This window comes from Mixophyes fleayi, chromosome 5 (genome assembly GCF_038048845.1).
Source record: "Mixophyes fleayi isolate aMixFle1 chromosome 5, aMixFle1.hap1, whole genome shotgun sequence".
NCBI classification, from domain to species: Eukaryota; Metazoa; Chordata; class Amphibia; order Anura; family Limnodynastidae; genus Mixophyes; species Mixophyes fleayi.
The window spans coordinates 24,805,491-24,833,360 of record NC_134406.1 but is presented as its reverse complement, the minus strand read 5'-3'; the positions used below and the strand labels follow the sequence as shown (position 1 = coordinate 24,833,360).

General features: G+C 38.6%; 1 protein-coding gene across 1 annotated transcript in view; it reads right to left on the bottom strand.

Annotated features, from left to right (window-relative positions):
- The window catches only part of ZNF804B (zinc finger protein 804B), a 282,831-nt gene that overhangs the window by 129,706 nt on the left and 125,255 nt on the right, over positions 1 to 27,870 (bottom strand). The gene's annotated exons all lie outside the window — the stretch shown is intronic.

The following is a 27,870-nucleotide window of genomic DNA, read 5'->3' as shown; positions in this document are numbered from 1 at the left end:
TCTGGATGGTTTTTATGACGGTCATTCGTTCACAAAGCTTGACAGCACCTCAATTAAATTACAACTCTTTTGTCCCTTTTTAAGCGAGTTATGTTGTCATATATCACAGTTTGCTGCATCAGTTGTTCTACAGAACCCTATTGACAAAAAGCTGATTTTAATTTAAATTGCCCATAGTATTATCTTTAGAACAATGGGGATATATGATCATATGACCGAAGCTGCATTCATTTTAGGTAAACCCATTTTCTGAGTCTCAAATCACATTTCTGGGTTAAAACATGAGAAGGCCACTCATAGAAAGTTGTTCTACAATGGTGTGGTTGTCCTAAATTATCTTTTGTTTGCTACAGCAACTTATCTTGAGGAAAATAATAGAAAATTTACATTATAAATAATTATTCAACCATTGGTTCAATGACTCCAATTTAGGGCTGTATGCACTAATATTTAGGTATTACATATGACCCAGCTATACCACTTCAGAGGTGATGGAGGATTTTGGCACAAAAGGAGGGGAGGTAGCCATAAAATTACCTTAGCCATAAAATAACACCTTGAAGATAGCTCCTCTCTAGCTACATTTTATAGAAATGTTTTAGTTGATTCCTGCAAGCTATAGAGTGGTAAACATTGGTGTCCAAATTGTCTGTGAATCTCAGCCAGCATCAATACAATGAAGGACATCTATGGATGTAGTACCGTGTACACACTGCACATGTTTTTTACCTAGCTGTGAAGAGATGCGCATGGCAAGATGAAGACAAGGGAAACTCTTTTTTCTCACTGCCTGCATCATTCTGATCTGTTTGGATATAGGTTGTCCCAACTACACTGCATCATTCCGATCTGTTTGGATATAGGTTGTTCCAACTACACTGCATCATTCCGATCTGTTTGGATATAGGTTGTCCCAACTACACTGCATCATTCCGATCTGTTTGGATATAGGTTGTTCCAACTACACTGCATCATTCCAATCTGTTTGGATATAGGTTGTTCCAACTACACTGCATCAATCCGATCTGTTTGGATATAGGTTGTACCAACTACACTGCATCATTCCGATCTGTTTGTGTATAGGTTGTTCCAACTACATTGCATCATTCCGATCTGTTTGGATATAGGTTGTACCAACTACATTGCATCATTCCGATCTGTTCGGGTATAGGTTGTTCCAACTACATTGCATCATTCCGATCTGTTTGGGTATAGGTTGTTCCAACTACATTGCATCATTCCGATCTGTTTGGATATAGGTTGTCCCAACTACACTGCATCATTCCGATCTGTTAGAATATAGGTTGTTCCAAATACAAAGTACCTGCAATAATAATATTCCATAAATTCTTCTGACCAAAATCGAACATGCCTTAAAAACAGTATGTTTATAATCTGCTTTGAAGTAAGTACTTTGTAATGGCTAACGCATTTCTTCCTATGTCAGACTGGATACAAGAGGAAATAAATTAATTTACAGCTGAGTGATATGTATCCCGACAAAACCCGTTCCTGTCTTAAATTGTGGAAATGTCAGAGGAATTTCTGGGGAGCCTATGAAGTCAGTTCACCAAGTGCTTAGGATATTGTAGTAGAGCAAATGGACTGACCTTTGGAGCTGTCACAATATTGCTGTAATTGTAGGCGTAAGAAAAGCCTTAATGATTTCTGCAACCTTATAACTCAGTCTAACCTTGTACTTCTGCAAGTTTATGTTCACCTTGGATTCTATGTTTTTAATACATCTTACATAATGAATTATAAGTGTGCCACTAAAGGTGAATATGAAGCTTGCATATGACACACATCTGCAAAACAGTTTAGGGTTTTGGATTTTTTATTAAATTTAAGTTGCGATCGAGTCAGCAGTACTAGTTAGAAATTAAACTTTTAATATAAAAATAAAAAGTGTGATTATAGCGCTCACCACCCCTAATGTTAGCAGGGAAATGGTCACACAATCAAAGCATATTATATTCCTGCATAAATATAGTTTGAATTAAATTAATTTAGCTTCTCACAGCCAAACTTGCTGAGTCACATGGTCCCATCCTGTGACGAATGGTTTTGGACCATGTCACATGGTATCACAGTGACCACAGCCAATCATACGGAAGACTTTGCATACTTTATTTTTTGAGACCAGCTGGCCTATTGGTTGAGTAGAGTTTCCTGTGTCTCTTCAGTCCAATCAGACTGGCAGTAGCATAGGTCTGCGGGGAAGGCTACAATTTATAGTCTAAACCAAGTATGTATAAACCTATATCTTATCATATGACTCTATAAACGATATAGGAGTTGTGAGGCAATAATATGGTGACATATGAACCTATATGATAGACATGCCAGTTTTATGATGGCTATATAGCCAAAATTGGCTATATCATCATCATCATCATCATCTATTTATATAGCGCCACTAATTCCGCAGCGCTGCACAGAAAACGCATTCACATCAGTCGTTGCCCATTGGAGCTTACAATCTAAATCCCCTAACGTACACACAGTTGACATACTTAGGAAAACATATGCACAAAAAGAGTGTACTGGTGTCCGTATGTAAAGTCAGATGCATCTTGCAATGGTAACAACTCAAAAGAGTTATATTTTACGCCAGGCATTCCAGTGTGTGTATGTATGACTGACGGGAATATAGGATTTGCCAGTGTTAGACATATGGATACTCAATGCCATAGCAGAACAAATAAATGTTTTGTTGTGTACAAATAGGATATATGGTCAGATACACAAGAGAGAATAATGTTTTGTTAATAGAAGCAAAAGTTGCATTTACAATATGTGAAACCAATAAAATACCACAATTGTGTATCCCTTTAAAAATTAATGATTAAAATTAATCATCTTTCCTGTAGCAGTCCGTATGAAAATGACAATTACGTAATGCAAACAGAATTTATTTAAATCATTGATTTAATATCCTAGCTGATTCCCTAAATGCATACAATTTCAGCATACTTTTGAAAAACAATATTTTTTTAACCTATAGTGCGCAGACTAAGTCACTTGTATTATGCAAAACGTACGTTTTTTTTGTCCAAATCACACATCAGGTATATATTTTTGGTCATACTGAGCTCCATGGCGAGAATGGCACACGTCATATTAATTTATGGATGCCACTCTACTTGATCACTACATATATACTACATATATTATTGGTGCTCTAACAACATGTAAACTTGTTTGAACTAATATAATAAAACTAATTGTGCAGTAGGAATCAGCACCATAAAATATTGTTCAGTTTTCCCCCTAATTTTTCACAATGCAGCTCTACCCTGTCTGTGACAACCAATTTGCAAGCCGGCAGATCTGTTAAATGGAGATGAGAAAGTCAATTAGTTGTAATAACAATTCCGCTCTCTTGTCTGATTCTGTTTGTCAAATCAATTTAGCCAAATTCACAGAAGATTTTATACCAAATCACGAAATTTGCCAATCAAATCAGTTACGTATACTAAACAAAACGTCTTGGAATTTGAAGGTGATTATTCCTCTCCCCCTACCCCCAGTTTAAGAGGAGAAAATTGGCTTAAAATGTTGACCAGTGGCGGGCAACAGGTCCTTTACCTGCGGCCCCCTGCGTGCTGCTCCCAATATCACTTATTCTCTGCAAGTAAAGAGTGAATGTGAGAAACTGGTTCCTTGTCATGTGACTTCCTCTGCACACTTCAGGGAGGTCACGCAGCACAACCAATCAGAGGAGGGGGAGGAATTAGTGCAGTGTATTCTGCACTACATCTTCTCTTTCCTTTCTCTTGGAGGGTGGAGGGGCCACATACGTGGCCCTTGAAATATATCGGGTTTCCCCTCACCGATGTAGTCTATCACATCCTTATCCTTTATTTATACAGGGTCAACATATTCTACACAGCAAACTATTCAGGCAAATCAGTACCTGCACCTGTGGCGTTCACAACCTAATCTCCCTATTGCATGCACAGAAATGCACCAAAACCAATTTATTCAGAAACCAATCTACTTTCCATTTATGTATTTGAGACTCCACACAGATAGTAGCCTTTATCAAATTCATATTCAATGCTACCCACAATGCCGCAGTCCTGCCTAATTGCCAGATATTAATCAAGCAAGGCTGATGAGTGAGTGGCCAACTTTACAAATCCTTGAATGATGATTCTCACGTTATTTTCGGCTGAAGAGGTGATGTGGTCTCTTCCACCCTCTACATAGAAATCAGTCCTTTTATTATACATTTGAGGAACAATTGACTATATATCTTATATTGTTAATCCTTTCACCAAATGCACAGGAGCATTGTTAATGATATATTACCCTTGGTATAATACGTGTTTTTTTTCTAAAATAGTACAATGGGTATAAGATTAAAGACTTTTCTTAAATATGTGAAGCATTCTAGCCTTAATTTTCAATTGTCTTTCATGACCCTCCTGCTAAACTGTGTTAAGGCTACGACTATCTGATCTCTGTGAGGATTCCAAAGATTTCTTGTTTTAAGTTCTGCATTTGAAGCCATGTAGAGTGTCAGCTCTATAACTAGACAGTAGGAGACAAACGGTGGAGAGAGTATAAGACAGTAGACAGAATTCTAGTAGGAAAAGTGAAATCTTTGCACAAAGGAATGTCATTTCTACGTTATAACATCTTCAGCAAGGTAATGTTCTGATTACCATCTTTGATAAATTACATTATTATTTTTTTTTTTTTTACAAAAGTGTGCATTATTTTTTTTAAAATGTATCTCAAATAGGTAGAAATCACAATTCACTTTTAGATAATACTCTTGGAGATACTTATCCCCCTAGTACAGATTTCACCTGCAGTTTCTTTGAAGCAACCCAATGAAAAAATGATAAATGGAGAAGTTACGGAAATCCTTCTTCAAGCTGTGACAAGCTCATTTGAACATTCAATTCTCTGTAGCTAACACAAGGACTGAACTCTACAACAACTGTATTTAAAATATGGTCTTGGCAGAACTATTTTTAAAACTGTCAATATGTCTTGGATGATTTAAATGTCTTTAAAATCCATTATATTTTTCTAATCTTTTTACTTATTAATATAAAACATAATGTAATAAACAGACTGAATTGTGCCTTATGCAACTTTTGACAATACATGCCTCCTATCTGTTACCATGTAATTCCCATGGTGATAAATTTGGGTGGTATCTCACGTTCACCGCTGTTACTGGTCGAGCGACAATAAATGATTGTTTGAAGAGAAGGTGTCTATTACCACTTTCACACTGCCACCCTGGTAATATCCCGAGTTTATGAACCCGGGATATTGCCGGGTGACAGTGCAGGACACCCCAACAAATTCCCGTGTAGACCGTGTTCACACTGAACACAAGCCTGCCCGGGTCTCACTAGCAACATCACAAGAGGAGCTTTGATTGGCTCCTCTGGTGATTTTTTTTTAAAACTTTACGATAGGTTTTGGTGAGACCCAGGTTGAAAAACCCAGGTCTCACCTTTCAGACTGTAAGCTACCCAGGTCAGACCAGGGAATAACCCTCCAAAAGACCCGTTCACACTGAGCCTCGACCTGGGTCGTCTGGACTTGCACCGACAATAACCTGGGTTTTTGAGGCAGTGTGAACGGGGTGTAAGGGGCATTAGGGGTACGCCCCCAGGGTTTGGCCACCCCATAGTGATATGACAACACCCATAGCAATGTGCCACACCCCCTGTTCTGATTCAAGAATCTGAAATGTTGTGAGGTATAATAATTTATTGTTTTTTTTTTCACTCTCTCTTACTTCTGTACTTTTCAGCCATGTAAATTTATACTATCAGGAATAGTTGTTTATTGAAGTACAATAAGAAGTTTATCCCTGGATCCAACTGTGAGAGGTGTATAGTATACCAGTGTAACAGAAATAAAGAATGCTGCCTGGTTGTATGAACACATGACTGAAAAGCACAGGACGGGGGCGTGATGATGCGATTTGCATTTTTTAGGCCCCGCCTCCGCTGGCCAAGGGCACAATTTACTTATTCGGAAAGCAGGGGGTGGGTCCATGACGACATAAAATGCGTTGTCAAGTCCCCGACCACTTTACAGGATATCAGGATCCGAGAGGGTGGTCTGCTCTCCCAGGAGTCCCCTATTGGTACATAGCTCCTTTAACAATTGTAATGTCTCTCTATATCGCAGTGTTACTAGCTATTCTATAGCTAGGTACACACTACAGAAAATTTCTTCCCATGCGATATCTTTAACGATTATACCATCGCCTGAAGGTCCCAATCAGCATGCTGATTCATGTGTACACACTTACACGATTTACCGTCAGATCTGTGCTCTTCATCTGTCATAACCATTGGATGAAAAGATCTCGACTCTGTACACTCCATAGAGATCTATGGACTCTGCCGGTCCTGAGTGCATACACACTGCAGAATTTGCCCAATATTGTTCCATTGTTTATAGATTATTATGTTTAATCCGGTTATAAAATCAAATGACACGATTTGATGTGCTTTGGTATGATAAACCATGATTGCGGGAGCTGTATCAGACCTAGCAGTCGTTTATTGTGTGATTTGCACGATAATCGGGTGAAAGTCCTGTAGTGTGTACCCAGTGTAGCGGGCCTTCTATATTTTGATATTTAGATGATACATTTGTGCATATATTTGTATATAGATTACAGCAGTGTGTCAGAACGGTGCAATATTTCTTTCTGACTTCAGTAACAAATATTATGCATACCGAAATGTCATGCTTGCTGCTTCAATAGATCATGTACAAAAGGCACATATTCCGGCAGCATTGGGTTGTCAGCACTGACAGTTTTCAAGATGCAAATAAAACATTTTCTCTCAACTTTCTACTCTCCAGAAAGCTGTGTTCTTTAATGCAGTCACTACCCCTCTGCCATGAAATGGTTAACTATTGATGGTTAAATGGTCACATTGCTGAACACAACTTCGAATGGATACCAAACGCTTTCGTTAATCTTTGTTGACATTAAAATCATCTCCATGGCAATTCGGTGATGTCACAGATGTTACAAATGAAATGGCAGTAAGGGGCATTGAAGTAGAAATTGTAGACATATGGTGGAGAAATTAGGAAAATGCATAATTACTCTATTTTATAGTTTAGCATCCAACCAAATGTAGCTGGGGAATATGTGGGTCATGCGGTGTTGTTCTTTTGAATTGTTCAATGGTGCGATGTGGGGATGTGATGTTCTCATTTTAGATGTTTGGTTTATTTAATAAAGGTGATTTATTTGCCAGAATAAAATAACGATGTGATGAAGACAAAAATAAATTATGATTTAGTTATGATTTATTTACAATTACAATAAACAAAAAATATACTAAGGATTTCTCGATCCATTTCTAATGTATTTTCTTTATTACTTAATGGCATTTGATATCTATCTATCTATCTATCTATCTATCTATCTATCTATCTATCTATCTATCTATCTATTTATCTATCTCATACCTATCAATCTACCTATTTTCTATCTCATACCAATAAATATAGCTATTTATTTTCTATCTATCAAACGATCTATCTATCTATCTATCTATCTATCTATCTATCTATCTATCTATCTTTGTATCTAATATGTATCTATCTCATATATATCTATCTCATATTTATCTATTTCATATCTATCTATGTATCTATGTATCTATGTATCTATGTATCTATGTATCTATCTATCTATCTATCAATCTATCTATCTATCTATCTATCTATCAGTCTATCTCATATCTATCTATCAGTCTATCTCATATCTATCTATCTATCTATCTCATATCTATCTATCTATCTACCTATTCATCTATCTATCTATCTATTTCACATCTATCTATCTATATATCTATCTATCTATCTGTCTATCTATCTCATATCTATCTATCTATCTATCTATCTCATATCTATCTATCTATCTACCTATTCATCTATCTATCTATCTATCTATTTCACATCTATCTATCTATATATCTATCTATCTATCTATCTATCTGTCTATCTATCTATCTATCTATCTATCTATCTATCTATCTATCTATCTATCTATCTATCTATCTGTCTATCTATCTATCTATCTATCTATCTATCTATCTATCCTAATGCAGCCTGTCTTACACAAGGTGATATATATATATTTATATAAAATTATGTGTCTCATAAAAGCCTTTGTTGGCTGATATGAACATGAAGCTGATGAGGAAATAGTGCATGTGTTTATATGTCATTTACTACATATCAATATTGATTATGCCTATATAAATGTTGTGAGTACCTTGGGAACGCAGCACATGGGTATCTGATACGGCCGCAGTGTCAGCAGACAAATACCTGCAGCTATGGTCACTGAAACTGTCCAGATACTAATTCTGGGCAAGTTACTTGGAGTGTGTTTGTCAGTTGGGGACCAGTATTATAAATGCTTTAGTCGTTTCAATAAATCGATATAAACAGGTAAAACGCCAGCTGGAAACTGTTTTCTAGATATCTGGCCACAAAATTCTCCATGTTTCGCCAAGCATAAAAGGGCCTCTACAACACATTTGAATGCAGAAAAGAATGGAATTATACTGTTTGCAATCCTATATGTCCAGGACTGCTTATTTATGTATTGGGAAGTTATCTTCCTCACTTCACTATGTGATCTGTGGGCAAATGTCTGCATGGATTATTATCACCTTGTCATGAGATACTCCTCAGGTCTACTACTCTGCTGTGCCTCTGACCTTCAACGCTCTTCCCCTCTTTTGACAATCTCCCACTCCCATATTAAAGACTTCACCTTTGGAACACCTTGCCTTGTTCTACCAGACTTACTCCCAACCTACAATTCTTCAAAACCAACCTCTTCTGGCCTGTCTACACTATGCCCTCCTAGACTCTCATGTCCACTCCCACTGCTTCCTCTGTCCACCACATCCACTCACGTCATTTTGCTGCCTATGTCTCTCGTTACCCCCTGACTCTGGAGTGTAAGCTTTCACAGAAAGGGTCCTCTCTACCCTATGTCTCATGTTCGTCTACCTCTTATGTTCCCGATGCCAAGTTTAATGGTGAATTTTTTGCTGTTTGTATACTGACACTCGTGGAATCTGTACCGGTGCCCGTGTTATCTGTAATTTTTACCAATTGACTGTCCATAATTTTTAACTGTAATTATCTGTTTGTTATTATATATACTCAATTCATATATGACTTATCTGTACGATGGTTGGGCGGCTCTACGGAATCTTTGCCACCGGATAAATAAATTTTGATGATGATTTTTAAGGATTATGTGTGTATATTGCACCACATCCTGCCATATCATACATCACAAGCCTTATTGGGGTTGTTGAAGTCTAATAATTGGATGAAAGTGGTGATCAGCAATTTTTGCACAATAATATCGGTTGCGATGCGATTATTATGCAATAGAACAATTATTTTTAACAAATAACAACATGAAAATAAGTTTCATTTATTTTTTTCAGTTAATTTAAAATATAATGTGGTGAAGAAGGTAATTAATGTTTCAAACATGTTAATTACATTGAGATTGGTCTCCTTCTGTTCGCCATTGCATAAGAACGTTTCCGGCATTGTTCGCACATAGCGAACGCTAGGCATTACTAATATAACTGTTCACACACAAAATAGCTACTCCACAGATGCCATAAACGAACCAGTTTATACAGGTCCAGGGGCGGGATCCTGAGGAAGGACACCTGGTCACACATTGAAAGATGACCCTCACCTCAAGGAACAATAGCCAGAGGGATCAGCCAATGGGGCGTCGAGTTCTTGTGAGGTCATGACCCATCGACCTATGGATGTGGACCTTAATACTGTCACTGTGTAAATTTGTGATGTCACTGCTTTTTATGACTGTACAGTGTATAAATTGTTCACCTCTGGCTTTGGAAACCAAAGCGTTCTGATAGAAGCCTGTGTTAGTGATAACATCGCCAGCGCATGCATGCGATACTTTGCCCTGTAATATATTTGGAGAATAAAATTCTTGTGCTTTGGAACCACAGCGATCACAGCGGAAAATCTTTATTACATACGATACAACAGATGTATCAGGGTATATGTAATGTGTGATGCCCAATGGAAAAGTGGGCAATCAGCAATGACACATAGTCGAACAACATTTCAAAATAACCTCCAGGGACAATTTGATGCTGGTGCATCTCAGCACATTATCTACGATACTATCTAGGCAGATCTTCCTAGAGAACAATCCCCATCAGGGTATGTTTACTGCACATTATTAGAATGTTATTTTTTGAATAAGAATGGATACCGACAATTGCATCCTTTATACAACCTAACAGGAATTATACTGTACATTTGTCAACATTAAAAACTGGGAACATTTCTAGATAAAAAAATTCCAGGGACAGATCTTTAAGAACCTTGAAACGTCCCTGGAAATTAGAAATAGTTGGAATCCATGTGACAGCACTCCCTCAGAGGATTTGTCATTGGCCATCACCCACAATGGTTTCCTTTAATGGCTGATTTAGTTTAGTGGAGGCGTACACTGACTTCACCAGATCTGGGGGTAAATGTATCAAGCTGAGAGCTTTCCGGCGGGTTTGAAAAGTAGAGACGTTGTCTATAGCAACCAATCAGATTCTAGCTATCATTTTGTAGAATGTACTAAATAAATGATAGCTAGAATCTGATTGGTTTTTCAAAACCACTCTCAGCTTGATACATTTACCCCTTGGACTGTAGAAGATGGGAACGGGAACGTATTTGCTTTTTGCCTACATTTGCTAAACATTTCCCCTCAATTTAAAATATGTAAGTGTAATACTGTGATTTACATGTGATGGGGTGGTGATTGACGACTGTCAACCGCTAATAGCACAACACTTTACCAATCATTCAACACACTATAGTCTAAACAGGGCTATGAACCCCCTATTTAAAGGCATTGTGCCCCCCTTTTCCTCAAGATCCTACTATTTTGACTGATGAATTTAGAATTACATTAATGTGTCAAAAATGTTGTGCATCAGTAAATCGTTATAAAGCTGTCAGTAGTGAATATTTGAATCTATTTTAATCTATACTGGGATGTATGATAGAAGAACAACTGGCTGCCGGACACTCATTTAATTTCTCATCATGAATATTTTCCAGCATTAGAATAAAGTGGCAGTTGCATTACAGGACAGGTAACAAGATCAACAAAGTTAGTATACTGATATTTACGGAGATGCATTACGGGCCACCGGTCATCTCAGGGTCCCCAGTTATCTCCGGGCCCAGGAGTCACTGAACCCCCCTGTAGATCTGTCACTGGGAAACAGCAGCTCTTAAATCTTATCTTATATAGGTCTAATTTATGCCACACAGTGAATTCAGTCTTTGATCTACATTAGTAGAACACAGTGGCAGACAGGTTAAATGTTCTTTTAAGTGAAATACCCTATTGGGTTGGTTTTATCTAATGTATACAAAATTTATTTTGCCTTTGTTGCCTTTGTAGAGGAAATAAATGATTGAGTTGGTTTAGTGAGCACATCAAAACAGATCCTCGCGCTGAGCTTTCCCCCTATATTTAAATTGATTCTAAAGCTTGTACAAACATTTAAATACACTGAGGCGATCGCATTACCTAGAGAGCTGTGCGTTCTCCTGAGCCCGGAAGCAAATGACATTTCTTTCTTGTGTCTAAAATGACTTATATACGGTATAAAATGATGTATAGATTGCATGACAACCTGATGCCCAGGAGGTCACCCTGGCGTGAAATCTTATTTATGTCTTGGGCAAATATAAAGCAATTATTAATAAGGTATATGCAAAGTTATTCCCTAAGCCTATTTATCTTAGGGATGCAGTGGAAACACTGAATCACAAACAGAAACCAAAATGTATCTATCTCCCAGCATACTGATTGTATAGATGATCAGCCTACCTGCTCAATAACGTCATACTATCACTATTTAACATGGAGCAAACTGTATATTGTTAGAACTCTCAGTGCCAGATTAAGGGACTAGAGAGTTGCTGGAATTGATAATGGGCCTATTGCACACAGCAAGTATTGACGTGGCTTTTAATAAAAAGGCGTGGCTTTTACTGAGGTTGTGGTTTTACATACATTAAAAATAATGACAAGTCACCATTTCTATTAGTTATAATTGTATACACAGCACTGTCAAAACAATATGTACCCCCATCATCCGGTGATCAGGGTATCAACTCCAACATACTGTAACAGGGATCCCGTGCAGAACCCCACCACATGATGACCAGTATACTAAACTGAGCACCAACATTGGATAACCAATGCTTCTTCTACAACACATGGCCGACGTACCTAACAAATGGACACCATCATCATACACAACAAGTCTTGCCCCCTGCAGACAATAATCAGCGGATGAGTCCTCATATTCCTAACCTTGAAATATAGCTATATTTCAAGATTAGAAATATGAAGAATCTATTCTCAGATTAATGTATCCAAAAGTTATCCCCAATCGCCACCAATACATTTTGCAGAGATAATCCCCCACAATTGTAACCATACATAGCACAGTGTACAGAGATTACCACCAATGCTTTTTCTACATTGCCCAAATATCCCCATCGCCAGTCATAGAGTGCGCAATGGTACCCACATTGTCATTTATATATAAAACAGATACAACCCACGGCCAGCCATTCATTTTATAGATATCCAGATTGGCAGACATACCACCAATGTCCGCCAAATTTCACTCATTCATCCCCCCTCTTGCTTGGTGGGCATAGTCATCGGTTTGGCTCTTGCACAATATCTGTTTTTCAGGTTGTTCAGGCCTATAAAAACTAACATTACAACATTCCATATTCCTGGATTACCAGGTGTTAAAGTGACACTGTCTGAATGTTTTGGGCACTGAATGTTACCGGCAAAGCAGGAAATGTTATTTGCAAAAGTGCAAAACTGTGGTCCCCACATTGCATATGACATTTTGTCACGTCATACATTTATTTTCTGCAAATGCACCCATTTATATGAGAAAGCATATGGATTAGTGGGAGCAAGGATGGTTGTGTCTGCAGGGTGCAAGACTAATACAACCATGAGCCTTAAATTCTGATGTTAGTATCTACGTGGATGTGGATCATTTTCACCACCCAGGTGCCCTTTTTACAGAAAAGTGCATTTTTAGGAACATAGCATTCACTGTGTTGAAAAGAAAATATAGGATAATGGCACATAATAAAATAATGAAGTAGATGGTTTTGAAGCAGTAATCACATGAAAAAATAATTTATATTTTTTAATATAAATGCAGGCAGGCTACAAGAAGAATATTTGTATTACCATTTCCCCTTGTTTTTTTTCCTTCTGACTACTATTAATGATTTCTAGTTGCAGACTACCATGGCAACCACAGTCACATGACACATGATGTAGTGAACAGAGAGAGAATATCACTCAGAGCTCTATCTGCACTGTGACATTCTCCTTCTCTCCCCTCTGCCATCACATGACATGGTGTGAGTTGTGAGCCTGTGTCTGTGTAGCAGACCGACTATGTCTGTACCTGGCAGTCATATCTGTTTGCCAAACAGGAATATTTCAAAAGGAAATAATAATTAGGATAGCTAACAAAAATCTGATGAATTTTTAAAAGGTACTTCATTTACTATTTAAAGAAAAAAAAAAAAATCTTCTATGAGGGATTGCTGCTTTAAAGTTCTATTAGGCTGGGTTTTGAGGTGATATTTTTACTCTCACTACCTCTCACATTTCCAGCTGGAAAGGATTTAGCGTGGAAACGAATAAAGCTGAAAAAATTCTAGAGCAAGAATACAGTAGATGCTGCATGTAACATTGATACTTTTTATACTTAGACAATATATGTGGACTTATTATGTAGCTAAAAACAAACTATTGTTCCGTATTGTCTGCAGAGTGCTTCAAAATATTTATAGACAGTAAGTTTGTCGTGCTTGGAGAAAATATCTCCCCCCTAATCCTAGCCTTATCTCAAATTTATTTAGCTCTGATACACTGATACATGTCTACATATTTATGTATGAATATTTATTGACAGCTCTTTTCCTCTAAGTCAATAGTCATTTTAGGTTTAATGGTCTTTTAATTATTATTAATTTAAGATTTAATACAAGAATATAAGTCTTGAGTGCATCTCTGTATATCATACATTTGACCAATGCCTATGTCTACACGTTGAAGGTACAATTAGCCCAGTAAGGTTTTATTAAGGGTAAACAGGATGAATAAAATATACACTTTTCTACTATTTTTCTATTGATTCAACGAGAAACAGAATTTCACAAATGCAATATCAGAACTATATTGTATTTCGCAACCAGTTTGCCCAGATTTGCGCATAAATTGGATTTAATTCTTTGCATTCCACACATGACAACTTCACACTCGTGTCACACTAGCTACATACGACCATCAGTTACTGTCACATGCCAGAATTGCTCCATCTCTGTAAAGCCAAGACCCATTACTGCATTTATCCCTGCCAGCAAACGTAAGGTTATTCTGTTAATACACTCCACAGTACCCAGTTATGTCATTAGAGAGGTTTAGAAAAAGACCTACCATCCATCAAGATAAACCATTCAGAGGTCCCTAAGTATTTTAATTTAGAAGAGTCAAAAAGAAAAGCATTTCAAGTTTTGCCCTTAATCTTTTAAGCACAGAGCAGTTGAGATGTGCTTGCCTCCATGTGGTGAGCAATTTAAATGAATGGTACGCCCATATAATGTACGTTTATATGGAATGTAGATGGTAACCTGGGTGTATGGAAGAAGTGCTGTTTTAAATTCAATATGAAATAATGATAGTGGTGAAGAACTGGTGGCCCTGGTGCCTCATACGGCCCACAAAGGGCCTGACATCTTAGTAACTAGGGGCCTGATTCATTAAGGATCTTAACTTCTTATTTCAGTCTCCTGGACAAAACCATTTTACAATGCAAGGGGTGCAAATGAGTATTCTTTTTGCACATAAGTTAAATGCTGACTGTTTTTTCATGTAGCACACAAAATTCAACTTTAAATTTCAGTGTACAAATAAGCTATCAAGTATTTGTGTGCTACATGAAAAAACAGTCAGCATTTAACTTATGTGCAAAACAAAATACTAATTTGCACCCCTTGCATTGTAAAAATGGTTTTGTCCAGGAGACTGAAATAAGAAGTTTCTCAAGTTAAGATCCTTAATGAAGGGCAGTCACACAGTCTATGTAGCAGGTTAGTGTGTGATTGGATGGTGATGTCACAGAGTTAGCGCAGTGCAGTCACACAGTCTATGTAGTAGGTTAGTGTGTGATTGGATGGTGATGTCACAGAGTGAGCGCAGTGCAGTCACACAGTCTATGTAGCAGGTTAGTGTGTGATTGGATGATGATGTCACACAGTGAGCACAGTGCAGTCACACAGTCTATGTAGCAGGTTAGTGTGTGATTGGATGGTGATGTCACACAGTGAGTACAGTGCAGTCACACAGTCTATGTAGCAGGTTAGTGTGTGATTGGATGATGATGTCACACAGTGAGCACAGTGCAGTCACACAGTCTATGTAGCAGGTTAGTGTGTGATTGGATGGTGATGTCACACAGGGCCACAGTGCAGTCACACAGTCTATGTAGCAGGTTAGTGTGTGATTGGATGGTGATATCACACAGTGAGTGCAGTCACACAGTCTATGTAGCAGGTTAGTGTGTGATTGGATGGTGATGTCACACAGTGAGCACAGTGCAGTCACACAGTCTATGTAGCAGGTTAGTGTGTGATTGGATGGTGATGTCACAGAGTGAGCACAGTGCAGTCACACAGTCTATGTAGTAGGTTAGTGTGTGATTGGATGGTGATGTCACAGAGTGAGTGCAGTGCAGTCACACAATCTATGTAGTAGGTTAGTGTGTGATTGGATGGTGGTGTCACAGAGTGAGCACAGTGCAGTCACACAGTCTATGTAGCAGGTTAGTGTGTGATTGGATGGTGATGTCACACAGTGAGCACAGTGCAGTCACACAGTCTATGTAGTAGGTTAGTGTGTGATTGGATGGTGATGTCACAGAGTGAGCACAGTGCAGTCACACAGTCTATGTAGCAGGTTAGTGTGTGATTGGATGGTGGTGTCACAGAGTGAGCACAGTGCAGTCACACAGTCTATGTAGTAGGTTAGTGTGTGATTGGATGGTGATGTCACACAGTGAGCACAGTGCAGTCACACAGTCTATGTAGTAGGTTAGTGTGTGATTGGATGGTGGTGTCACAGAGTGAGCACAGTGCAGTCACACAGTCTATGTAGCAGGTTAGTGTGTGATTGGATGGTGATGTCACACAGTGAGTGCAGTCACACAGTCTATGTAGCAGGTTAGTGTGTGATTGGATGGGGATGTCACACAGTGAGCGCAGTGCAGTCACACAGTCTATGTAGCAGGTTAGTGTGTGATTGGACGGTGATGTCACACAGTGAGCACAGTGCAGTCACACAGTCTATGTAGCAGGTTAGTGTGTGATTGGATGGTGATGTCACAGAGTGAGCGCAGTGCAGTCACACAGTCTATGTAGCAGGTTAGTGTGTGATTGGATGGTGGTGTCACAGAGTGAGCACAGTGCAGTCACACAATCTATGTAGTAGGTTAGTGTGTGATTGGATGGTGGTGTCACAGAGTGAGCGCAGTGCAGTCACACAATCTATGTAGTAGGTTAGTGTGTGATTGGATGGTGGTGTCACAGAGTGAGCGCAGTGCAGTCACACAATCTATGTAGTAGGTTAGTGTGTGATTGGATGGTGATGTCACAGAGTGAGCACAGTGCAGTCACACAGTCTATGTAGCAGGTTAGTGTGTGATTGGATGGTGGTGTCACAGAGTGAGCACAGTGCAGTCACACAATCTATGTAGTAGGTTAGTGTGTGATTGGATGGTGGTGTCACAGAGTGAGCACAGTGCAGTCACACAGTCTATGTAGCAGGTTAGTGTGTGATTGGATGGTGATGTCACACAGTGAGCACAGTGCAGTCACACAGTCTATGTAGTAGGTTAGTGTGTGATTGGATGGTGATGTCACAGAGTGAGCGCAGTGCAGTCACACAGTCTATGTAGCAGGTTAGTGTGTGATTGGATGGTGATGTCACACAGTGAGCGCAGTGCAGTCACACAATCTATGTAGTAGGTTAGTGTGTGATTGGATGGTGATGTCACAGAGTGAGCACAGTGCAGTCACACAGTCTATGTAGCAGGTTAGTGTGTGATTGGATGGTGGTGTCACAGAGTGAGCACAGTGCAGTCACACAGTCTATGTAGCAGGTTAGTGTGTGATTGGATGGTGGTGTCACAGAGTGAGCACAGTGCAGTCACACAATCTATGTAGTAGGTTAGTGTGTGATTGGATGGTGATGTCACAGAGTGAGCGCAGTGCAGTCACACAGTCTATGTAGCAGGTTAGTGTGTGATTGGATGGTGGTGTCACAGAGTGAGCACAGTGCAGTCACACAATCTATGTAGTAGGTTAGTGTGTGATTGGATGGTGATGTCACAGAGTGAGCGCAGTGCAGTCACACAGTCTATGTAGCAGGTTAGTGTGTGATTGGATGATGATGTCACACAGTGAGCGCAGTGCAGTCACACAGTCTATGTAGCAGGTTAGTGTGTGATTGGATGGTGGTGTCACAGAGTGAGCACAGTGCAGTCTCACAGTCTATGTAGCTGGTTAGTGTGTGATTGGATGGTGATGTCACAGAGTGAGCACAGTGAAGTTACACAGTCTATGTAGCAGGTTCAGTGCTAGAAGTGGGTTGGTATGTGCCGATATGACACAGGTTGGGTTCATTTTTGAATCAGGACAAAATGTACTGCTCATCCTAGACAGTAACACCAGACTGAGCAAAATATCTCTCTCTGTCCCTTACACGCCTCTCTTTCTCTCTCCTTCACTCTCTACCTCACTCTCTCTCTAACCCCTCTTTCTCTCTCTGTCTCTCCTTCCCCTCTCTCTCCCCCCTCTCTCCCTCCTTCTCTCTCTACCCCTCTCTTTCTCCTTCTCTCTCTTCCCATCTCTCTTCTCCCTCTTTCTGTTTTCCTCCATATTATAATACAATAATTTCCTGTGCACAGTTCATAACATCTCTGTTTAGTGTTCATTTATTTGTGTCCATATTGCAAAGATTAATATTGGGGTTTACCTTTTGTTGTGCCTTGAGGGATTGATTTCTTATAATGAAGGAACAACCAGCAGCATATGCCCATTTTAAACTTAATTCTAACTAATTTCTCCATTGCTAATTAAATGGTACTAGCGGAACTATGAGTTTTGTTATAGTTCAGTAAACATAATGCTTTTTGCTATGATGTCAAAAAGTGCCGTGTCACATTCTAATACTGGTACCGACTTGACTTGTCCTATCATTCTCTATGTTAGAAACTGAGATTTCACTGTTTGACTGTGATCTGTTCCTGATTGTTAGCGCTGGCAGAGTTATGACCACCACACTATGGTGGTACCTAGAATAGAAGCTTCATGGATTTGTTATATGAGAGGAGGGTGGCGGTTAAAAATGACATTTCTGCTGGAGTTACCCTTTAAGTTACACTCAGCAGGATTCATACGAGTGTGATAGCGCTTCTCATAGGGTACGTCTGCTATTAGACATCTCTGCAGTTCTGTATCAGTGAGAGAGGCTCAGCTGTACACATTTATTAATGCATGTCTATGACCCTGCATGCGGATAGCCGGAGTTGAGCAGTTTGGTATGAGCCCTAGGCTGTCTCACGAAATGTAGAATGCGCTGGAAATGGGCATTGATGAGGAAGAGGTACAGATGCTCGACTTGAATTTATTCTCTTTTCATATATATAAAAAAAAGTCTGAAAATCAATACATTATGATGGTCTCTACCGCTGAGATAGAAGAACAGCTGGCTGAGCGAATCTGCTGCTTTTTTAAATTAGATCATGCCATACAGGGATATACCCAGGTAGAGGTACAATTTCCATGATTGATCCCGCTGCTTTTTTATGAAAATTTACAGCAACACGAGCCTGGCATGTAGATCGTGCTGTCGGAGCTGGCTGCAGTTTACATCAGTAGGATATTGCAGTAAGACTTATTCCAGCATTGTCAGTGTCTAGATGGACGCGGCTGTGTTCTGCTCAGGCTCCACAATCCCACATTCACAGCTAGTGACACAACAGAGCTATTTAAATAGCTCATTTCTGAACAAGAGGAGAGGACTATCTCTCATATTAAAGGCCATATATATTAAACAGTGCAGATAGGGATGGTTTGCTATAGAAAGCTTTACTAATGAAATATCACCATACTCAGCTGCCCGGCGATACTGGTGGGGAGTGGTAAGAGCAGACTTAACGCTTTGCCGGGCAAGTTTTCAGGAATATGACAGGTGCTTTCAGATCCACTAAAACATTATATTAATATATATATTATTTTAATATTAATCCTAGTTGATAAAATGCTTTATAATAAAGTAGATATGATATTGATAGATATATAGATAAATAGTTATGAGATAGATATATAGATAAATAGTTATTAGATAGATAGATAGATAGATAGATAGATAGATAGATAGATAGATATCATGAGATAGATAGATAGATAGATAGATAGATAGATAGATAGATAGATAGATAGATATGATGAGATAGATAAATAGATAGATAGATAGATAGATAGATAGATAGATAGATAGATAGATAGATAGATAGATAGATAGATAGGTAGATATGATGAGATAGATAGATAGATAGATAGATAGATAGATAGATAGATAGATAGATAGATAGATAGATAGATAGATAAATAGATAGATAGATAGGTATGATGAGATAGATAGATAGATAGATAGATATGATGAGATAGATAAATAGATAGATAGATAGATAAAGAGATAGAGAGATAGGTAGATAGGTAGATATGATGAGATAAATAGATAGATAGATATGATGAGATAGATAGATAGATATGATGAGATAGATAGATAGATAGATAGATAGATAGATAGATAGATAGATAGATAGATAGATAGACTGATAGATAGATAGTTTGATATGATGAGATAGATAGATAGATAGATAGATAGATAGATAGATAGATAGATAGATAGGTAGATAAATAGATATGAGATGGATAGATAGATATATAGATAGATAGATAGATAGATAGATAGATAGATAGATAGACCAGGACAGCCTAGTGCTTTCAAGGTGTTATGAAACTACAAGTCCCAGCACACCCTGCCAGCTATCTGCTGGTTATAGGCTGGCAAAGCATGCTGGGGCTTGTAGTTTCACAACACCTGGAGAGCCACAGGTTGGCCAGGCCTTCCATAGACCCTTGCCACTAGACCATACTAACACGATTTTGTAGTTTGAGAGAATTATTAAACGTTAATAACACTAACAAGGAGGCTCTGTCAGGATGATGGACCAGAGTCCAAAAGTGGGGCTGTCTACTGAAAGGTAAACTCTCCATCACAGATAATAGGTAGATAAGTCCTAAATTAAAAATATTCTTGTACATTTATCATCAAATATTATAGAAAGAAAAGAAAATGAGTTAAAATGTCTTTTTTGTCAATGTTGAGGCTGTGACTATGATATGAGTCTAATCCAGGGACTATGATAATCTTAATCTGTCTGTTCAGTGAAGTGATGAGCAAGTAGACGTCAGCACTTATACCACCACAGTCACTATTTGTGATAGACATATGTGAGAACACTTCTTTACATTAAACAAAAGGACCCACTCATCAGTATGCACTTTGATGCTGAGTTTAAAAACAGACTTTTGAAAAATTTACAGTCTGGTATTCCCCGAGCGACTGTGAAGTCCCCCTTTCATATCTCAGGAAAGATTTATGAAATGTAGCAGACAACATCAAGGCCTCACAACCATTAATTTACAATGACTTTCTTTCTCATTCTCTTGAGTAAATTGCTGAGCAATCACCATTTCTCTCTTTACCTTCTGCTCCCAGTAATATAGCTTATGTTGTTGCTAGGATCGCAATTCGCTCACATTAATTATACACAAGCCGATGTGTGCCCTTTATATCACGCAAAAGAAAATACTCTGCCATTCTATTACTACTTTTTGTGCTTTCAGGTGCTCTGGAAATGATAATTTTAACCACAGAAGATAGCTGATGTATTGTGCTTCTCTCTGTTTTTTGACACATACAATATATGATTTCAAGCCATTTTATGTCTGTACATTTTTATTTTTCCTTTGTAGCTGTCTAATGTAATTATTAAAGGTTGATTCTTCCAAATATTCATGGTATAGAGCTTTATTTAGATACTATGATAGTGCTAATAAGCCTGCTTGTAGAGATGCCATTGTTTCTCCTCTTTTCCCCTTAAGTCCTTTATGTTTTCAATCTTTTTGCTGTCAATCTTATTATAGTGTGATTATTATTAGCATTTATTTAATGGGTGCCACAAAGTTTTGCAGCACAGTACAAGGCCGTGGTACAAACAAGGTAGATATTATATACATAAACTATTGCATAATGCAAGCAGAATATGAAAGATAATTACAGGGATATCAAGTAGTGATACAAGAAGGAGAACACAATGTAAGTATAATTAGGGAAGGCAATTACACAAATATCAAGGGAGATGAAGGAAGCTAGCAAACCAGGTGGGGATGAGAAATGGGTGTGGGAGAGGGAGGAAACAAGAGGAAGGAGGGCTTACACTCTAAAGGGGAGAGCGTGGAGTGGAAGAATGCGGGCATGACGTGAAGAACAGAAGAAGGAGAGCTTACACTCTAAAGGATAGAGCGTGGAGTGGAAGAACGAGGGCGTGACATGAAGAACAGAGGAAGGAGGGCTTACACTCTAAAGGGGAGAGCTTGGAGTGGAAGAATGCGGGCATGACGTGAAGAACAGAAGAAGGAGAGCTTACACTCTAAAGGGGAGAGCTTGGAGTGGAAGAACGAGGGTGTGACATGAAGAACAGAGGAAGGAGGGCTTACACTCTAAAGGGTAGAGCGTGGAGTGGAAGAACAGGGCGTGACATGAAGAACAGAGAAAGGAGGGCTTACGCTCTAAAGGGGAGAGCTTGGAGTGGAAGAATGCGGGCATGACGTGAAGAACAGAAGAAGGAGAGCTTACACTCAAAAGGGGAGAGCTTGGAGTGGAAGAACGAGGGTGTGACATGAAGAACAGAGGAAGGAGGGCTTACACTCTAAAGGGTAGAGCGTGGAGTGGAAGAACGAGGGTGTGACATGAAGAACAGAGGAAGGAGGGCTTACACTCTAAAGGGTAGAGTGTGGAGTGGAAGAACGAGGGCATGACATGAAGAACAGAGAAAGGAGGGCTTACGCTCTAAAGTGGAGAGCTTGGAGTGGAAGAACGAGGGCGTGACATGAAGAACAGAGGAAGGAGGGCTTACACTCTAAAGTGGAGAGCTTGGAGTGGAAGAATGAGAGCATGACATGAAGAACAGAGGAAGGAGAGCTGGTGGGGATGGACCCAGCAGCTCTCTGATAGGCATTAGGGAACAAGTGATTTTTGAGCGAGCATTTGAAACATTAGAGGCTAAGCAGAGTTTAACAAAGTGAGGGAGAGCAGTCCATAGACTATTTTCATCATCTCACAATGCAATATCTTGTTTTATGGTCTAGTGGCATGTGTATGTATGTGTGTAAGACTGCCGACTAACACTAATACATGATACAGATACATTTTATTCTGCTGTTGGCTTGACTTGCATTATTTAATTCAGTGATACATCTTATGTTAATCTGTTACAAGGTGTGATGCATATTTGATGCCTACATTGGTGTCTGTTAATGGAAAGATGCTGTTGATTTGTAAGCACAGGAAGCAATAAAAGTAATTTACCAGCTGGAAAAATGTCAGCAAAAGTAAAATAGACACTTCAGAACCCCCTTATTTAATAACAACGTTTACATTTTTTCACCTAAAATGCTGTACAATGAAATAGCAGCTGGTTGGTACAAAATGAGCTCCACTTAAAATATAGTCCAACATGTAAAAATAAGGGTATTTTACATGGGAGAGGAGCATGCGGTCAGCCCAAAATTTAGGAATGACCCTCTCCCTCCAAATGCACAAGCTCCACCCGCTTGAGCTCATTTAAATATCTTCAATGTGTCTAAACTGCACTCAGCACGGACACCCCTATCTGCCAGGTGCTCCACTTAGGAACAGAATGCTGCACCCCACAACCACCTTATAGACTAAATAATGCACGTGCTTACTTTATCAATGGATACAAAGGCGAACAACAGGCACAAGATGTCACTAAATGGAATGTGGGCCACGGTACTGCAGATTTGTTTACAACCATCACTATAAAGCTTTCTAGCTATATACAATGTAATCTAATTTATAGTTTATGGACAATTTAGGTTTTACTATTGTACATACAATGGCTGGCTCACAATGTGTAGTACTGTCTATATTCATATAGTTATCACACCATTATCCTTTAGTAAAATGATAGTTAAAATACAGCTTCCAATTACAGAACGAACATTTTATGATGCCCATAAATGTCTAACATAAAGAATTTCAAACCTTACTGCACTCTTTAGGAAAATCTGCTTACTGGGAATATTAAAATTAGTTACCAACTATCCCAGGAATTTAAATGATTTTCCCCTGGAACTTTCTGTACTTGATGCGATTTTCAGTTTCGGCCAATTGCCCAGTACAATTTATTTTATTTTGTTAATTGGATGCAGTTGTCAGTTGCTTAGTCTTAGTTTTATAAATTAATATTTTTTGAAACCATACAACATTTTAAATAGCACAGCCCTGCCCAATAAATCCCATTCCCCACTCAAATTCACCCAATCTGTTCCATACCACTGGCGGATACAGAGGGGGGTGATCGGGGCAACCCCCCCAGCAGCAATCTTCATACCTTAAAATTGCTATTGAGATGTCCGATCATCAGGAAGGAAGGAGACAGGGCCAGCCAGAGTCAACCAATCAGAGAGAAGGAGGGGTGTGACTAGGCAAAATCCACCCCCCAATAAAATTCTAGGTCCCCCCGGCCCACATTCCTGCAAAGCCACGGCCAACTCCACCAGATCGTTTACATTATTTTGTATGTAGCTATCTTTCTTTTTCCATACTACTTGTTATTAACCTACTGCTTGCTGTTATAATCAACAGCGGACACTAGTGAGCTCGAGGCCATTACATAGCAATGATGGTCGGTGTTTCTCACCGTTCTTCCAGCTTGCAGTCACGGCTGCTAAGCGATTGCAGCCAGCATTGCTGAACAGGATATTTATGCTCCTCTCCTGGTCCCTTAATAACAGGACAGAGTCTATTCACAGGTGCTGCTGATTCTCACGTTAAGAAGCACATTCCATAGCTGGGTCATATGATGAGGAGACGTGTCTTCCAAACCTCACCTCATTGGCTCTCCAAACTTTATTAGGCTTCCTCTCTTGTACATTATTGCTGGTAATAGTTTGTTCTGACCCAGTGTGCTCAACTTGTGCTTAGTGAGTGCCTCTCTGCTTGATTGTCAGATAGTGAATTGAATCTTGCTTCTCTCTCCTGCCCCTAACCTCGGATTGTTACTGGACTTTGCTTATGAGCACATGATAAACAAAGTACATAACCCATGTTGCCCTATCATGATAAATTAATGTAAAAAAACACTGTATGATACCCTTCAATACACACACATACATTTACTGAGTCAGTACAAGAGGAAAAGTATTTTTATTTTTGCCAAAATGGCAATTTGTTATTTTAAATACTTGTCTATTTTTTATTGTGAAAGCAAAACCTACAGTGTCATTGAAGCTCATTACAAAATCTACATAACGACAGTACAACACATTTCTAAAAACACTTGGTAAGGTAACAGATATACACTGCAAGTGTAAGAGACCGCGATCATCAGAGAGGAGTGAAAACAGCGGCACCTAGAATGCTAATGTCAGCTCTGTTTAACTGCCATTTAATAGTAAATTGGTAGTGCATTTATTAACAGTATAACTATGAGAAATAGAATTACTACTGTAGGTTAATACAAAATGTAAAAGTAATTCCAAAATTAAATGATTTGGGGATTTTAATTACTGTGTGCAAGGGACACTGACATCTATGTACCTTTTATATAGTATTCAGGTATGATAAAAATAGGAACATAATGGAAAATGAACGAGCCTATTTGCATTGTCTTGGGTGTCGGTAACAGGTTGGTTTTATTCGTTAAATATAGTATGCTGTATTTTGAATTCATCTACTTTTTTTAACTTATTAAATACAAGAACATTTTTTAGGAATGTTTTTTATGGACCTAACAGTATACAGCAAATCTGCATGTATTAAGAAAGACACAGACCTCATTCTCAGTGTGTTCTACCAATTCAACGGACACATCCTGTGACATCACAAAAGTGATATCACTAGCGTGTGACATGTTGGTAAAGTGGATATATTCGCTTCATGGTAAAATGTTTTTGTACCTTCAGATGACTTTATTTTGCCATGTCGCCTGCAACTTTTATTGAATGCGTTGCTTTTTCATTAATTCTTCATATGGAGTTGTGTATTTTCACTGCCTTGGGATACAAGCAGAGCTGCCATTGATACATAATCGGTGGTAGTCATCTTTTAGAGAATAGTTATAACGACTTAAAAACTCTAATTACTATAAGGGCGACAAGGAGGAAATAGAGACTTACCATATAACAGATGGACAACATTCCCGACAGGCCTGTTACACGCTATATACAAATTTCGACTGTATAAAATGGCGCCAGTGAGATTCTCGTCACTTACAGTGACCGCAGTCAGATTGCCGGTTTTAAGACGGCAATGGCTGGATCCACCGCCTGGATTACATTACACAGGCGGCGGATCGTGGCATTGCTGTCTTAAAACCGGCAATCTTGCTGTGGCCATTTTAAGTGATGACATTCCCACTGGCGCTATTTTATACAGTCGCAATTTATATCTGCCGTGTGTCAGGAATTTTGTCTGTCTGTGATAGTTTAAGGGCCTGATTCATTAAGGATCTTAACTTAAGAAACTTCTTATTTCAGTCTCCTGGACAAAACCATGTTACAATGCAAGGGGTGAAAATTAGTATTCTGTTTTGCACATAAGTTAAATTGTTACTGTTTTTTCATGTAGCAGACAAATATCAACTTTAAATTTCAGTGTACAAATAAGCTATCAAGTATTTGTGTGCTACATGAAAAAACAGTCAGTATTTAACTTATGTGCAAAACAGAATACTAATTTGCACCCCTTGCATTGTAACATGGTTTTGTCCAGGAGACTGAAATAAGAAGTTTCTTAAGTTAAGATCCTTAATGAATCAGGCCCTAAGTCACTATTTCCTCCTTGTCACCCTTATAGCAATTGGAATTTTTATGTCGGTATAAGTATTGTCGGAATTATTACAACCGAAAAAACCACCCTATATAATTATATCCAAAGCAGAGAGCACAGCACTGGTGTATTATACCCCGAGCACAACCGACTTAAACAACTGTGATTGAAGATAGCAAGACATAGTTGGACAGGACAGAGGGAAACCTGGAATATAAAGTTATATATTTAATAAAGGTAAGTGGAGGGTATGTACAAGCCAATAAATTACAAATTATACGTTCTACCTACTGTATGTAGTAACTTTGTTTTTTTACTATAGGACAAAGTCTTCACCGCAAGTAGTGTTCGGGTAATGAAGAAAAATCCATTAAGTATTTTACCTTCTAAAATACATTGAAGGTTAACAGAATTGGAATGCATTGCTAGGCAACATGTTACACAGTCACCTAGCACTCAAGGGGTTAGATACATGAGTATTTATAGAGAAATATACTGTTACATTTTTATTTCTAGAAAGATGGAATAGTCGCCAATAAATGTAAATGGTGTAGGTCACTAATCCCTCTGAGCTGTTCTGTAATATTCATGATTATCGACCAACAGGATTAAGACGGTTGAGGGGGAAAAAAAAAGATAGCAAAGGAACATAAGACCGGGTGGTAATTCAATAAGTCCACAGTGACTGTTATAGGCCATTATTGGAGGTTTTCATCAGACAGAGGCACAAATGACTGTTTTGAACTTTATTAAAGCGCTCCCTAAGAAGCAAAGTAATGAAACACACTATTGCAAAGAATATAGGATATATGGGTAATGCATTATAGAAGAAAAATAAAAACAAGATGTACAATTTTGTATAGATTGAAGTTTAAGCCCTTTATGTTGTGATCAGCAAGTACAGATGTTCATGTTGTCAAACACAGAAAAACTAAAGTCATTCTGCCACTGATGTAACACTTAAGGCATCATGTACACATGCTTAACACCAGTATGTGAAGAGCCATAACCATAATGGGAGTCACCGCCGCATTTCATATCAAAGTCCAATTCTGATTATTCTTATATTAATTTGGGAACTTGTTTTTGAACTAATTTATCTATTTATTAAACCATGGAAATTCTATACAATTAGTTTTTTCTCCCTTTATTCATTCTTGTGATAAAACCTGATAAAAGAATCTCTTGGAAGAGTGGAAGAAAATACTTAATGTGGGCTTTTTTCTGGTACTAATTATTTATTATTATTATTATTATTATTATTATTATTATCATTTATTTATAAGGCGCTACAAGGTTTCCGCAGCGCCATACACAATACAAACAATGGACAGTACAGGGAATAACAGTACAATACAATAAACGAGTAGTACCAAGACTTCAGAGGATCCAGGCAAGGCAAGTGTATGGAGGTTGGAGCAGAAGAGAAGGTAGTGAGACTGGAGGGAGGAGGTCCCTGCTCATACGAGCTTATATCCTATAGGGAGGGTAGACAGATGACAGGCACAGAGGATGTC